This window comes from Homalodisca vitripennis, chromosome 2 (genome assembly GCF_021130785.1).
Source record: "Homalodisca vitripennis isolate AUS2020 chromosome 2, UT_GWSS_2.1, whole genome shotgun sequence".
Classification (NCBI taxonomy): domain Eukaryota; kingdom Metazoa; phylum Arthropoda; class Insecta; order Hemiptera; family Cicadellidae; genus Homalodisca; species Homalodisca vitripennis.
In genome coordinates this window covers 37,643,454-37,660,669 of record NC_060208.1, presented here as the reverse complement: position 1 = coordinate 37,660,669, position 17,216 = coordinate 37,643,454, and positions in this window count along the sequence as shown.

Here is a 17,216-nt window from a genome sequence, read left to right as displayed (position 1 = left end):
AATGTGTGAAAAATACTAAGTAGCATTGCAAGCAGTACTAATCAGTTTTGATCATATTGCAACTTCACATTCTTTCAACTCTACATTCAGTTATCAGAAACAAGTCACCTGTTTACCTGTCCGAAAATTTCAAATTTATTTCCGATATAAGTGAGCGACCTACGAGAAGGGGATCCACGTTACTCTCAATTCCTGTTCATCGATCGAACTTCTTCAGTAGGTTGTTCACTGTTCAGGCATGTCGCCTCTGGAACTCTCTTCCTGATGATATCCGTATTATAGAAGTTCGGGCCCGTTTTGGGGCGGGGGTCAGGGACTTGTTGCTGGGCGGTCTGTAGGGGTGGCGGATGGCGGTGCTCGTGGCGTGCTTGTGGTCAGGCTGTGTGTTTGAGAGAATGAATGTAGCAATAACAAGAAATTATTTAAAAAGTAAATTGTTAATTTAAGTTTTAATTTATCTTTGTTTGAAAATTGTCTACATATTCAGCTGATAAATTTGATTTTTAATTATTACATAGTAGTATATGTTTTGGTCAAATTGAAATTTAAAATGGAATTTGTTATAGTTTTAAGGTCATTAAATGTAAATATGTATATATATATATATATATCTGTATATTATGTGAGGTTGAGTGGTAGAGAGGGCTAAATAGCCCTAACTCCGCCTCTTGAATAAAGGCATATTTCATTTCATTTCATTTTCATTTATTTCATTTCATTACTTCTATAGATAGTCGTCGACTCTTGATTACAGTAAGTTGTCATGTATATGATAAAGTCAGCTCATTTAATTAACAATCAAACAAATATGTTAACATCTCCAATAAAAGGTCGCAATACGAACACCATTGGTAAACTTTTATTTTTTACATAGGAAAGAACATTTACGCTTCCTACTGAAGGGCCAGGACGATCAGAGACAGACGAAACCAGTGAGGAGGGGTTTCAGGGTACATTTCGGCAAATTTAAACTTGGATTAATGGAACGCTATGTTCAGCTTCTCCAGTCAAAGCGGCCAGTGGACAGCACTCTCAAATGTACCGGCTAGCAATAGGCTTTGACACTAAGGGTGCTCCACTCACTACATCAGCCATCCATCGAAGTAGAAAATATCTTCTACCAACGCTTCCACTCGATAAACACAAATATTGATGTTCCGTACCTGGATATCCATCCATACGGATCTGGCTGGCCAGATATAAGTAACACATTGGTGTACCCATTACAATGGTACAGGTATTTGCACCTATGTTTTCCACCAGGAGCGTTTACAGGTTTCCAGTATAAACCATCCAGAACTGAATGTTCCGGAGGAAGAACCAATATACAAATAAATATATGTTAAAAAGAAATATCTCAGACTGGTTAAGTAAATACAAAATTACTTCTCAAAACGGTTTAAAAACACGTTACTTACATATATCCTTCCATGTGTATGTAAGGCTTATGCTATTAACGTGAGCTTGCGAACACGATAACTGCTGTAGTTCTTGACAGGTCTAGACTAAAATTAGTTTAGAAACAGTATTTTTACGTAACTTGGATGAGTTCGTGATTAAGGCTAAATAAAGTTAAACATGTAAATATCTCTGTTTGGGTAAAAAACTGAAATCTCACTATTTGTCGACATAGATCTGATTTTTAACGTATTCTGAATTTTTAATTTTTGAGTATACATAGTATGTAATAAGTATTAGAATATTTGAAGTTTATTAAATCATTGTAGACAAAACAACAACTTTTTTACAATTATCACGTTATGTGCACAAAATGTTGGTTCTTAGCTGTTTGTTTTTATATGTTATCAGGTTCTTAGGAAAGTAATGTAATATAACAAATAAAATAAAGTAAAATTAAGATTTCAAAATATCATATTTCATCTGTATATCTGACATCAGTGAGATAGATGGGGTGGTTATAGTTGGCTAACCAATAAACTATACAGTTTGAAATTTTATGAACTTATGTTTGCTTGTGTATATTTTTCTTATATGTATATTAAAATTTATTGACAGCAGCAGATCTATGATTTATAACTTTCTAAAGCTTGAGTGATGATGATGTTTCTTAATTTTAACCGGTCTTGGGCATAAAAAAACAAAGAAATCAGCCATTGATAAGGTAAGTTACATTTTATCACATAAAAGTCAATAGTTTGAGATCAAAGGCTCAAATTAAATGTACTTTTTCTGACTGTGTTGGCAGGGAGCTTTACACTTTAGAGACGAAGGGGAAAGGAAAAATTAGGAAAAAATTAATATTAATATTTCAATAGACTTTTAAAATTGGATTGATTCTGAATGTGACCATTATCACTTTATTGGAAGATTCTGGCTTACCCATTAGGCAAGGGTTAGATTCGGTAAGGGCTTGTCCAAATAGAATTAAAAAGACAGATGGAAGATGATTTTGGGTTTCTAGTAACAAATCTGTCTAGTCACAATGCATTTTATCGTAGCGTATGGGTAAGGTTGACTCTCTAAACGAGAGGTTGAGGGTCAATTTCCGGGGAGGTCAATACATAATAATAAGTGGGTTCCGTTTCCCAATAAAAACATTTAGTGACTCAAACGTAATACCGTTAGCGTACCAAAAAACCCCTTCCAAAAATATTAAAATTCTAATTGGTGGTAGTAAAATGTTTAATCGTAATGCCATTGACGTGCAAAGAATCCTTTTCAAAAAAAAATAAAATAAAAATACAACAACGCTGACTTATCTGAAAGATTGCACTTAAACTCGGTTGTAATAAAAGCAATTATGTATACAATATACCTTGATATTGCTACATGATCAAATCTTTTTGAGATTATTCGAAGAATAACTACTACAACGTACATAATAAAGCGATACCTATCGTGTAATTGGCTGCATAAAACGAAATTTAACTAAATGTCTAAATATATCCATTACGCTTGGTCTCAAATGTACTGTCTATATACAAAGTTTGCTGGTTTACACAAGGTTACCTTGAGAAAGATATGGTTTTTAAGAGATGGTCTTTATGAGATAATATGAGTTGGGGTAAGGCTCTGGCTCTCTAATAGAGAGGTCACGTGTTTGATTCCCGGGGAGGTGAAAAAATAATTTTAAGTTCCGTTTTCGCATGAAAATGTTTGGTCACTTAATCGTAATGCCGTTGATGAAAAAATTATCCCTTTCTGAATAAAATAATTTAAAACTACATCAACTATGACTTGTCTGAAACATTGCACTTGGTATTGGTGGTAATCAAAAGCTATTGTGCAGACAATATAGCTTAATATTGCTAAATGAGCAAACCTTTTTCAGAAAGTATGAGGGAGTAACTACTACATCCATAAAAAGCGATAACCATGGTAAAATTGGCTTCATAAAACGAAATTGAACCAAATGCCTAAATATGACCATTAAGCTTGGTCTCAAACAAATGTACTGTCTCAAACTTTGACATTTAGTCTTCGTTTTGCACAAGGTTATATTGAGTGAGGTATGATTTTAAGAGATCTTGTTGAGACTGATCCTGAATGCTGCATCAGTACCATGAGGTGGATTAATGTTTCGCTGTTTTCTCTCATCACTTATTTCCTGGCGACACTGCGGGAACTGAGTAAACTCATTCGGGTTAATGGATCTCGTCATCATTTCCAACAAATCAACTTCTCAATGTAGGAAATTATGATATTCATATTTATTTAAGATTAAATGGTAATTTTAATGTTTTTACTGCGACATCATGCTGTTTCCTTAAGACCAGGAAATGTCCGAAATAAAACAGTGACCTTGCCAAACCCTTATGAAGTTCTAAAAACATTTACCTGTAAGAATATTTATAACAGAATATTATTAAAACTAAAGTATCAAAAATTTTCAGGTTTAAATAAGTCTGCCTTCAAATGTTTATTTAAATGTTAACTTAAATATGTTAACAATTAAAAGAGACTTTTGTAAGTAGACAATTTACAATCAATGATTAATAGATTTCTTTGTTAAACTCTTGAACAGATATAAAACCATGGAAAGGATAAAATGTATTTTGTATAGAAAATATCTTGAATCATGCCTTATAGAACTAATAAAGTGGAAATAAAGTCGTTACTATGGAGGATAACATCCATTAAGTATTCACATAATTATGAATTTTAGTTACTTTTTTAGGCTGGAGGTACGTATTTACGTTATATAATTAATTATAATCTGCACACATTGTTTATCTAATTATAAAATTAATTTCGATAAACGTTAAAATATATAAGTATAAATATTATAAAATTAATTATATCACATATATTTTGGTATTGTAAATCATGACTATAATGTCTCTACCAAGGTAAACACGTTTACCATGAATGCGGATGAAACCACCAGAGCGGTTCAGGGTTAATTATGGTGAGACATCCACCCCATCTGGTGTAATAGTTGACCGAACTACACAAAAATAAACCAAGTGAAATGAAAACTTTGCTGTTTAAAGATACTTTATATATCCCAATAGTATTATAAATGTTAAAGTACCTAGTATGTTTGTTTGTTTTACTTTCATGCCTAAACTATTTAAACAATTGTACTGAAATTTTACATGGACATGTATACGGTACCTGGTATGAATAAAGCTCCTAGTGAAACTGATGGAACTGAGGATACGTATTCCGGTTAATGGATCTCGGAATCCTTTCCAACAAAACTTCTCAAAATGGCAAGTTTTGACATTTATATTATGTTAATTTAAATATTTCGACTGCAATATCAATGTTTTTTTTTTTAATACCAGGAAATGTCCGAGATGGAACAGTAACCGTACCCTACCCGTATGAAGAGAAAAAAGCATTCACCTTTAAGATTATCTATAAAAGAATAAAAATTTATTTAAAGTAGCAAAACTTTTCAGATTTCGATATTTCTGGCTTCAAATTTTTAATTAAAAGTTAACTGTTTATTCCCTAAATTATGATTTAATATACCATTCACTAATTAATATCAGTACTTTGTAGAAACGTAAATATATTTGAGCGTGACACATTTAACAAATATGAATCTCTAAATTATGTAAACATTCATACTGTTAACACAAATTTAAAAGAATTTTTTGCAAGTAGATAATCTACAGTAAATAAATAATTGATTCCTTAATAAAGTTATGGAATCATTTTTAAATTTATAAAATAGCTTGAATCATAGCTTATATAATAAATAAAATCAAAATAAAGCCATTAGTATGGAGGAGAACGTTCTGTAAGTAATTACATAATTATTACATTTAGTTAAATTTTTAGGCTAGAGTTACCTATGGATGATACATAATTAATTATAACCTGCATTCATTGTTTATTTATTTATAAAATTAATTTGGATTAATGTAAAAATATATAAATAGATTTTATAAATTTAGTTACAATTTAGTTACATGTATATATTTTTCTCACAAGGTAGACACGTGTGCTATGTATAAGGGATGAACCACTAGAGCGGTTCAGGGTTAGTTATGGTCTAACGTCCACCCCATCTGGTGTAAAAGTTGACCGAATTACACAAACATGAACCAAGTTAAATGGGAACATTGTTTTTTAATGATATTGTACACATCCTAATAATATTAAAAATGCTTTGGTTATTTTGCTTTCATGCAAAACTATTCAATCCCTTGTACTGAAATGTTACATGGACATTTGTACGGTCCCTGGTATGAATATAAGCCTACTTGAATTTCGAAAATTACCAGAGTATTAAACAACCATTGAGGGTCAGTTTATCAGTAGTCAAGTTAGCATAAGGCCAGACTACAGTGAAATACAGGCCGGATTTCTAATACTGATACTTAAATAACTTAATTGAAAACATTATGCATTTTTAAAAGAGGTTTTCTTTTTGTCAAAATTCGTTACATTTTCTTAAAACATGCGATTTTAAGTTACATATATAATTTGGAACCTTTCCTACAACAAAAATGTCTATTAGCCAACTAATAGCAGATTATTCGTGCGCTTATAATAAACAGTTAAATAAATACGTGAGGAGTATACCGTGGGCAGGACGGATATTGTGACGTAACGAATACCGTATAAGGGGGGGGGGGATAGCACTCCGCCTGCATTACACCCTCGACTTTGTTAGCGGGAGCATTATTCCATAGAATAGGACTGAGGATAAACGTCTCATAAATTTCTAATGTGTCTTAAGAAGGAAAGGAAATACTATTACTTTTGGAAACTGAAGTTATCTTTATATTACAATAGCTATTGATGTACCAAAAATTAATTAAGAACAGCATCTGTAAATAAGTTACATGGAAGGAATATACAAAAGATTGAATCAACTGACTACCAAGAAAGCTTTCCTTTCCATGAAATAAAATGTAAAACGTAGTAACTGGCTCCCTGGATGTAGCAAGTATGTATACAAAAGGTTTAAGAAGTGTCATTATGAATACTTATTGTGAAAAACTGTTAGTTCTATATCAGCATAAAGTAATTGGTCTGCTGTAGAGATTACACAATACAATAAACTAATAAACTGCGGTGTTAATTTTCCGGCGGAAAACCACGGCACTGAAATAGGGGCTTTTAATTAACAAGAGAGTATAACACTCTAATAGTCTTAACGCCCTAAAAAATGTTTAATTATAACACACGTAATCTTTTCTGTGGTTCACGATAAAATTTATTTTGTCTGTTTGAATAAACTCGGTAATGAGTTTTAAAATTATTCTTTCATTAAAATTGTACACGTAGAAAGATTTGTAAAAAAATGACTCAGTTTAAATCTTGAAAATTGGTGTTAATTTAAAATAAAATTAAAATTATACCCTGTGCAACTTTTTAATTATGTTCTTTAGTACATTTAAATTTTCGATCGTTTTAATCATATTTTTATAAATACTTATTTTTTGAGACTTTATCGTTGACTATACCATCAAGATACTTTTTTTAACAAATGGTAGACAATTTTCATTGAGGAATATGCACTATTATCAAATTCGATGTTAAATATAAAGAAATGGAGTTTCATCCAACATTTAAACAATAGAAGTTAATTTGTATAGATAGAAAGATACACAGGCAGAACTGAAATATCCAGTCCCTTGAGTGATAATCTTTGCTAAAGATCAGGCAAGGCATTTATAATTAGTTCAAGACGTGTGTACTTCAATAATTCAGTTTTTGATAATTCAGTATCTACAAGAAGGAAGGTAAATGAATTTCATAGGATGATAATTGAAAAGGATAATTGATAAGGTAACACAAGTGAAGAAACAATATGTTTTAACTTTGCTTTGATGGTTATTCATATAATATACTTCTAAAAGAAATCTTTAACTGGTTTGTTTCTTGTGCTAAGATGATGAATGTGGTGAGAAATAAGGTTTAAATTTAAGATAATACCAAGAAATAGATTTAAGAAATGGAGAGCTCAGAGACTAAATACCTCTCACTAAAAATATCCTTCGGAACACTCCTGTTACTTGGAGTCACTATTTGTACGCTTTCTGGAGATCAATTCAAGATTGCCAACGAATATTCACATGATAATATGCTTGAGTTCACGACGCGGCATAGGTTATCATGTATCTTTTAAATACCCAGAGCTCATATAAAGCAAAATAATTGTATAATAAATATTATATCAAACTATTACAGCGTTTAATATAAATATTAGGAATTATCAAGATATCGAAACACTAATTAATAAGGGATTTTATGACGTAAACAGTCTTACATTTAAAGCTCCAACTAATTGAAGTAGTCATAACATAAGTACTGTTCAAAGGCACCAGCAAAGTAATAATGTATCTTCTATTTGGTATTTCAAAAGAAAGGTTATGATTAAATTATCTGAAATAATGAATGAGCTCTTATGAGTATAATAGAGTTTATATTGGATATCGTGGAGTTAAAATTAAACTGTAGTGCAGTATTCTTGCCCACTTGAATGAGGGAGAAATTCCAATCTGTTGGCCTGTATTAGAAATAATTTTAATGAAAAATAAAAATGTATACAATCTATACCAAATAATATCATAATACATATGTAGCATTTAGCTTTAAAGTCTAAAGGCAATTCTGACGAAAATTGTTTACTCCATTCAAGAAATAATGAAAAACTAATTGTAAAAATGTAAATTAATAGTCAATTGACGATCATTCCAGTCCAGTTTCAAACTGATCGGTACGAGGATTTCAAGCCGATTAACGCAACACGATACGCATCACATTGAGTTTAGTTTACTAATTCGTATGACTCTTTAATAATTTATTAGTTGTTATTAGTAAACCTAAACTACTAGCCCTTTTATTTATTGGAAAATAAAGTAAGTATTTGTTAGTTTTTCATGTGATGAATATATATATATATACAATTGCGGATGAAATATTAATTTATAAATCCTGTTATTTATCCCAATATAAAAGCAGATACTAATTTATTAAAATGTTTATGAAGGGTACCTTAGTACGCTGTCAATAAGTAACTAAAGTGTAAATTTTAAACTCGTGTAAGCAAAACTAATTTTGCTTCGGCTACTGGTATTAATGATGCCCTACTCAGCATCAGACAAGGCTTAGTTCATTAACTCGCATGATTTAATTCATTTATGAGGACTTGTGAACTGTGTGTGTGTTTTGCTTATTAGTTTTAGGGACAATAAATTAGGTACTCTTATTGTGATAATCAAGTAAACAACTACGCCTGAAATATTAATTTACAAATCCTTTTATTCATGCCAATATTGGAGCATTTACTAATTTATTAAAACGTGTATCAAGGTACTTTGGTAAGGACTCTGTTATATAAGACTGATTTAGTTTTAAACTGTAAATTTAATACTCTGATTCTAGCAGGTCGTGTGACAAATTCTGAACACTTCGTAATCGAACAGTTGCGAGTGCAATAGTTAGTATTACTATTACTGTTACTTTTACTATTATTTACTTACTTACTACTACTACTACTACTTATTATTATTATTTAATTTTACTATTCGTTCATATATTTTTTATATAAGCTCTAATACTTTATGTACATTTCTGAAGACAAACGTTTTGCAGAAGTTTGTTATTAAACTATTCAAATATATCCGACAAAATATAAATTTAAATAATTGTACCGAACATTACTAAGAGTAATTTTCCTCTTAAAATGGAGTAAGGATAACTGAACTAATTTTAACGTTGTTGTCTCAAGAATAAACTAATCTTTATACTTGAACTTTTGCGTGAAGCTTTATACCCATACAAGCAACATCGAGTTGTATAGTTTTTTATGACACTCCATAGGACTTCGATCGGCGTCAGCGAACATGTTTACATAGGTCTTATAAAAAAGATGGCAAAAAAATAGAAGAATAAATACATTTGTAACTAAATATGCAAAATAGTATTACAATTTAAAATGTGAAACATTAACACACGTATCGTAATGTAATTAAGTACACACTTGAAGTTTTGCACGCAGTCTTTAACGCTATACGTGGTGTGGCGTATCCTTTTTATATGGTAGATTCATGGGATGTAAACCACTGATAACAAGTCATCCGTTTGACTACATGAACGGATTGAAAATATAGCATGAATTAATAATCGGATACATACATCAATTTAATTTGGAATTATATGTATTTATTTATAATTATATGTTGAGTCATATTATTGTTATGTAACATAAAGATTGTTATTGTTATGTAAGATTAATTAAATTAATATAAATTAAAGGCTCACTTTACTTTAAATTTTAAACTGTATTATCTGTAAAACAACTTGAACAATGTGAGAAAGCACTTGGTATTCCAGTAAGAAAGGACCGAACTCCTGCTCAAGGAGTCATTTACTCCCCGTCACGGATATTGGTTTGGTTTGTACAAATGGCCCTCTTACTCAACCTCCCCGCCCACCCTCTTACCTGATACCAGTCTACGATGTAGGGATGAAGGAGGTGCACTTGTCCGTAATGTTCCACTCTCATTAGTACACGCTGAGGTGTTAAGCCTATTTCATTAATAGGCCTCTAACAATTTAGTTGCTATCAAATATACAGTAAGTTATTATAAAAAAAAAAAACTATGAAAATACTTCTACAAATTATTTCAATTATTTAATGCTATAAGACCAGGACCAGTGTGGCGCAGTCCGAATGTAGTTTCGAAATGAGAATAAGCCTATATTATTACCAGGTATCCTAAGAACCTTCAGGTAATGTTCATTTAGTTCATTCAGTAAAATTTTACGCTGGTAAGAAAAAAACCAACACAGTTATTATACATTTGTGATATTAATATCAGTTACTAGCGGCTTCGCACACTATATCATAGGTCATACTCGTGCATGATTACTTCTGGTTCGAGTAAATTCTATTTCCGACAGTAATTTTAAGTTTGCCTTTCTTGCATTGCCAACAAAATATGTTAAATGTTTAATTAAACCCATCGAAATTTATTTTGTTATTAGTATTTTTCCATATATTCGAATTTACTTTTTTACCGAACAAGAAAATATATATCACTGTTTAGAAAAGACTACTTTTTTACTCTGCAGAAAGACATCGAAAATAATTTCCACATCTAAGTAATAAGTCACTTTGTTATATCTAATACTCAAAATTGCTAATATTTTCAGTTAAAATAACATTGAGTTTAGTATTTCAGAAAATTTAGAGCTGGATTTGGTACATTACTTCAAAATGACCTAATCGCGTAATTAAAAAAAACAGCTTAAAACCATTGGTTATTCTTTAAAAAATGCCCACACTATAAATGGAAACAAATTGTAAATAGTAATTAAATAAACTAACATAAATAAAACAGTGTTTAAACAGAATAGTTTATTAAATTTAACAGGCTTTTTAAACTTATAATTCACAAATTTAGAGACCAATATGGAAATCCGCTAATATAAAGACCAGTGGGGCGTACCCCAGAGTTATTTCGAAATAATATTAACCCTGTATTCTTACCATGGACCATAATGAATCGCTTGTAAAATGTCAGTATAACGCTTTAGAGCAAAACAAACCTACAAAAGCAATTTCCTTTCTATTACAGTATTGGATTAGGACTGTAAAAATAGGAAAACCATATTTCGTTGTTGAGATTGTTGGTGAAAACGATTACACGGAGACTAACCGTGTGTTAAACAGGGTTTAGGTGATAGGACCAGCTCGTTTCACACGGCACTTGTGGTGCTTATCGCATGAACGCAGGCAAGATCCCGGGCATTCTCACATGACTAAACGGCGACCACTGCTCTATATTTCGCCTTAATCACTGGAAACCTTAATAAAACGTCAAAGTTACTACATGCTCTAGAACTTGTAGATCGAATATTATGTAAATCAACAGATCTAGGATATGTCTTCTATAATATTGTTTTACTTCAGGTCTTATAAATCGCGAATAATAGGTGTATGTAAGTTTTTACTAACTAGTGCAGTGAAACAATATCAACAGAAATAAAATACTCGTAATTAGTATTAATAACTTTTTCTAACATCACTGTAAATATTTAAGTCTTTAATGTATTAGAATGGGAAATAGCTTAATAGACTTTTTATATTAGCGCCAAAAACTACTAGCACTTAAAATAGTACATGAGGTAAGAAGAAGGAAACATAAATTGGAACTTTAATGTCGGTTTGCTGTAATATGGAACAAGATCAAGAAGACTGCATGAAATTTTGCACGTATTATGGTATTTCTCCACTAAGCTAAGTAAGTATTGAAACCCTCGAAAATGTATAATATGATTCCTAAAATTATTTGGAACATACATGTTCTGATAAGTAGAATTGGTTTTGAATTTTAGTATGGTTTTTAAATCTTCTAACTAAATGAAAATCTAAACATAGATATATTTTTAGAAAAAAAATCCAAAAACAATTGACAATTAAATCAACATTAATAAATGTAAAAATTCAACGTTGAATTTATCAATTTCACAAAGTCCCAAAGTGGTTATTGTTTTAACCAATAAAGGGATTTACCTTACTTAAAATTTGATCGTCTGCTACGATAGTTTCTGTGGAGGACGTAATGCGAAAGTATCTAAGTAATAAAAATATTAGTAAGTATTATATCATATCGTAGTTTTCCACCTAAAAGTGTCTAAAAGTTAAAACTGACTATGAGGCCATAATTATTAGGTACATCACCCTCAGGTAAGTAGATAAGGGGACTCAAGTCATAAATTTAAGGGACTACATGTCTAAGTGACATGCAATAAAATATTTAAGTGCTATGTATAATAAATATATGATATTAGAAAAAATTACCATTAATTATGATTTTAAATTTTTCTGACATATTTTTATGTATAACTTCAATAAAATTAGCTAGGCTGACAAAATATTGCTTTATCAAGAAAACTTTCATGAAACCCTAAGTTGTGTTATTATAAATGCAAAACGATCTCGGTGATATTTGAGCGTGAATAATTCATACAAAATGCTTCTATCAATATCATAGTCAGTGCTAATGTCAGTTATCAGTGACAGGATTGTTTCTAATGAGAGTGTCAATGCAAGTGATTATGGCGTGCAAATAACGTTGATTGATTGTTTTAAACATCCAGACATTTCTATTAGAGTTGTCGATGTAGGATCCGTTACCATATAATTTGCAAATATAATGTAAGTTTTCTGAGCACTATTTTTGACTAATATATTTCCCACTCAAGATACGTTTTAAGATGTATTAAATGATGAAAGGAGTTTTTAAGAGGATTTTTAGGAGCTGTCATTGTCAGGGTCGTTGTTCCTGATGTTAGGTGTTTCCATCAATAATGTTGTAACTGTTGCATTCGGTTAAATTGTCTATCAGGGTAGTTTTCTACGTAATTGTCACAGTTTTTTTTATTATTTATAAATTTGTATTAAACAGGGTTTTTGTATATTAAAATCTTAAAATATATTTTAAGTTCCTAATATGTTTTAAGTTGGTTAAGGAGTAGTTCATAGTACTACTCCTTAACCAAGTATTTTCATAAAATGTGCTCCTTTGTGTATGTACTACATAAAAAATTCTATTTTCCCTTAATTCCTGTGAAATGTTAGTTCTGAGTGTTAGTGAAGCTATCCAAATAACAACAAGATATCCAAAAAAAACATAATTACAGAATAGGATTGAGATTTGTCGTACAGTTTGATTTATACGTAACCAATTTAGTTAAATGATGGTTCTAGTCACTCCTTCGAAATTGGTTGAACGTTACCAAGAATCTTTATTTGTGCCTTTTCGTGAACCATCATAGCAACGAATATCCACAGAATAGATAAATTAGTAAAATAAATGAGTACACTTATGTCATATCTTAAAATTTAACATAGTTACACATGTAACTTAATAAAACAAGCTAGATATTAAAATTGTTCATGCACCCTCATCAAAGCCTATAATGAGAGACGTGGTGCCATGTACTCCAACCTTGTTCCTTAGGAGCATATTTGTGCAAATTTATTGTAAATAAAATTTTGATCAGAGCACATTTTCTTATTTTACCCATTAACTACTCATTAAGATGTGATCAACCTTGAAAGTCCACTCTTTTCGGTAATAAATGTATTAATATGTTACGATGTGAGCCAGTCGGTAAATTTTAAAATCATTTCATGTAATGCCATACTGAAATTTTACATTAGTGTACGGTTTTATATCATATTAACTGTTATATTATGGTTTGAATTATTTGTAATCTATTTTAAAAGAGAGAGGTCTATCGTGATGGGCGACTGGCTTGTTCGAGGATCTTGTAAAACAGTATAAAGAGGAGAGTCGATATAGCTCAAGGTCGATGCTACTGATAAAAAGTGCAAAGGTCACACACAGGATTTGATCTTGCGCTATCTCTAATTCAGTTTCAAAGTCCGACGTCTTATCACACCCAGCCATCGACACGGGGGTCTACAGTATAGATCGTACACCCAGCCATCGTACACAGTATAGATGGGGATCTATACTGCTTATGAAATATGGCAGTTTCGTTATTACTCAAGATGCTGCTTTTTATACTATATATTGCTACATGTTTTAAAATATATTTAGCAAACAAATATATAAATGATGAATGGAAACTTGTTAAATGCTTCCATTGCTTTTTCTATTGTAGAATTTAAAATACTTTTCATTTTAGCTTAATCATTTGAGAGAACTTATAACGGATATCAGTGTATGGGGCAGTAATTGTAATTCAATAATATTTTTGAAAAATACTTATAACTCCTCTATTCTTGAAAACTTATTAGTCGTGTTCACTTCATTATGAGGCCTCACTTCGATTATTTGAAACAAACAAAGCATTACTTGAAATGAATATTTATTTTATGAAACTTAAGAGATGGAAATGCAAAGGCAAAGTTGTAATCCAGTTTGTTGCATACAAGCTCTGTAAGTAGGGAACAGTGTTACGCCAATTGGCAAGTTCAACTTATTTGCTCTTCATTTTATCCAACGTTTCTTCAAAATTGTACAATAGGTATGAAATGCTTGAAGTTTTTTTCTCTTCAAATAACGTAGCACATTTAGGGTGTTCATTTGAAAACTTTAAACTCGTATTAAAAGACTTATAGAACAAGAACCACCTGTAAATGGGAGTGCATAGTACTAATTGCGGGAACAAACAAAACATAATTTTCAAAATGGGGGTGACCTCATTTCCTCCGAACACAAAGACAAAATTTTTTAAATGGCAACTAGTACCTTGTGACATCTCAAATTGAATACCATAAAAATTCTTTATTTTTGTTAAAAGATTGAAATCGGCCAAGGCGTTTGTTATCAGCAGCCAATAATGTAATTTCATTATTGTCTACTAATAACAAACGGCTTGGCCGATTAAAATATTTTTACCAAAATACAGCTATTTTTATCATCATCAATTTGATGTGTTACAAGGTATTAGTTGCTATTTAAAAATGTTGGCTTTGGTTACGAGGGGAGTGGGGGTGAGCACTCCAATTTTAAAAATATTTCTTTTGTTCCATCAATTAGTAATAAAACCCCTCGTACGTTAAACATTCTACTAAAATAAATCCAGTTAATAACATTACATTTAGAAAATTCTAGTTAAAAATTTAATAATTGAAACTTTTTAGACATTTGTTAAAATGATCATTTCACAGCCTAAATAAAAGTAAATTTTGGTCAGTCAAAAACTGGACTCCAAAAAATACGATTAGACATTCGTGGTATGTCGGTGTAAAGCAATACTTGTGATGGATTTAAATTTGTTAAATATTACTCGTTATGTATATTTTACTAAATTCATGCCTTGGCTACTAAAAATATATTTCTTGGCGTAATTTTAATCAATTTGATACGTTACAATGGAATTTACTGCGTTCCATTGTACGATACCTATTGGCAGAAAAAGATGGTCTTGTAGAGTATTGTTCTTCAGAGAGTTTATTCTGCATTTTTATGACGAATATTGATGCAGAGCCAACCATATTTTATTTTATGTTCACTCAAATTATTTTATAAATGTAAACTTCTTTAATAAACCAAAATTATAACGCCATCATATCAAAAGCATTACTGTTGATTTTATATAACCTGTCTAAAAACTGATCAAAGGAAAGGGATAAATAAGACGATAAACCTTTTGAAACTCCCCAGAAAGTGGTAAGAGTTTTAGTTAGACTGATTGTAATTGCATTCAAAATCTCAGTTTGATTAGACTTTTAATGAAATCTTAAATATGACTAAATAATCAAACTGGGAGGTTAAATTTTTATTAAATACATTAAATGGCCATGATAATATTCTACTTTATTACACATCAATGAAATTAATATGTAGAAATACAATCAGTCATATTGTATCAGACCGAGATCAATTATTATCTGTTATATGGAGGAAGTATTTATTAGTACTACAGTAACTTTTGTGGTAAATTCATTTTATTTTGGCTACACATTGGCAAACCACCACTTTAACGTTCTAAATCATCGTTGTTTGACAGAAAAAAATACTTATCACAAAGAAATCTAATAGCAGGTTTTCACCAGTATGTCATACGTAAGAAACACAAAGTATAGTTATTTGTAGTGTTCTGTGGTGTTTAGGGTCAGTTTCCTTTTTAAAAATTAACATATATGAATTTTAAATGTGGTTTATTTATAAGGGGTTTCTAATTGTTTTCAACATTTACATATTTGCATTAGTCAGGTCTTTTGGGTTTCAATATGTAGAAGTCAATATCACACATGAATATTATTTACAATGTCAAAGGTATTTTGGATTTTTATGTTTTAAAGGGAATTTCCAGTTCTACCTTCTAATACTTCCCCTACTATTACCGAGACTACTTTATGCACCATGTTTAATAAATGATGGAAAGTCAATTATGTATCTTTTAACATAAAACAAGTCACTTTGATTGTAGTTTTAGAAAAACGCAATCATAACATCCTATATAAAAGAATTGTTTGGTTATCAAAATGATTACTTTGTAAATAGGATAAAGATCAACAGATTTTATAGCTTCTACAAAAACCTATACAGTTTACACAAATAAGTATCAAACTAGATTTAGTAACAAAATAAAATACTAATAAATTGGCAAATATCCAAACAGTTAAACTGTAATTTGCGATGCCAGAAAGGGTGACAGTTAGTCCTGACACGACTAGAAGTCAAACTCGAAGTTCTTGTTATTCAAAGCCCGCACTCACTCAACTTTCACCTAACCAACTCACCTGGTATTTAATCTAACTTTTTGTTCATCTTCCATTCATTAAAAGGGCGTTGAAAACTGTTGTCTTCTCTTCCTCTCGTTTATAACTTTTCATATAGCCGCGGAGTTAATTCAAACATTTTATAAACAAGTATATTTCCCTCAGTTGTTATTTTGTTTGAAATTTCAACAAATTTTGTTGGTTTCCTTACTTTTAAGTTAATTTTAAAATATTTTATTAAGCTGCGTAATAATTATATAATAATTTAAATCGAAATTTCTAAGCAGTTTATTTATAGAATAAAGAACCTTAAATATAATAAAATAATGTTTTATTATTATATGGCCAGAACAAATTTCGTAAAATTTATCAGAATATTAAAGATTAAAATTTTAACAATATTATAATCCGCAACATAATTTCTATCTCAATAAAAGCACCATGTAATACTTCATAAAATTACTGTTATTACCAAGTTAAAACGCTTTTAATTTAAAAAATGATCATGAGCCCAATAAGACTTAGTTAAACGTTTACTAAATTTAAACTGTGTCTTTCTAAATTGTATTATAGTGTATTA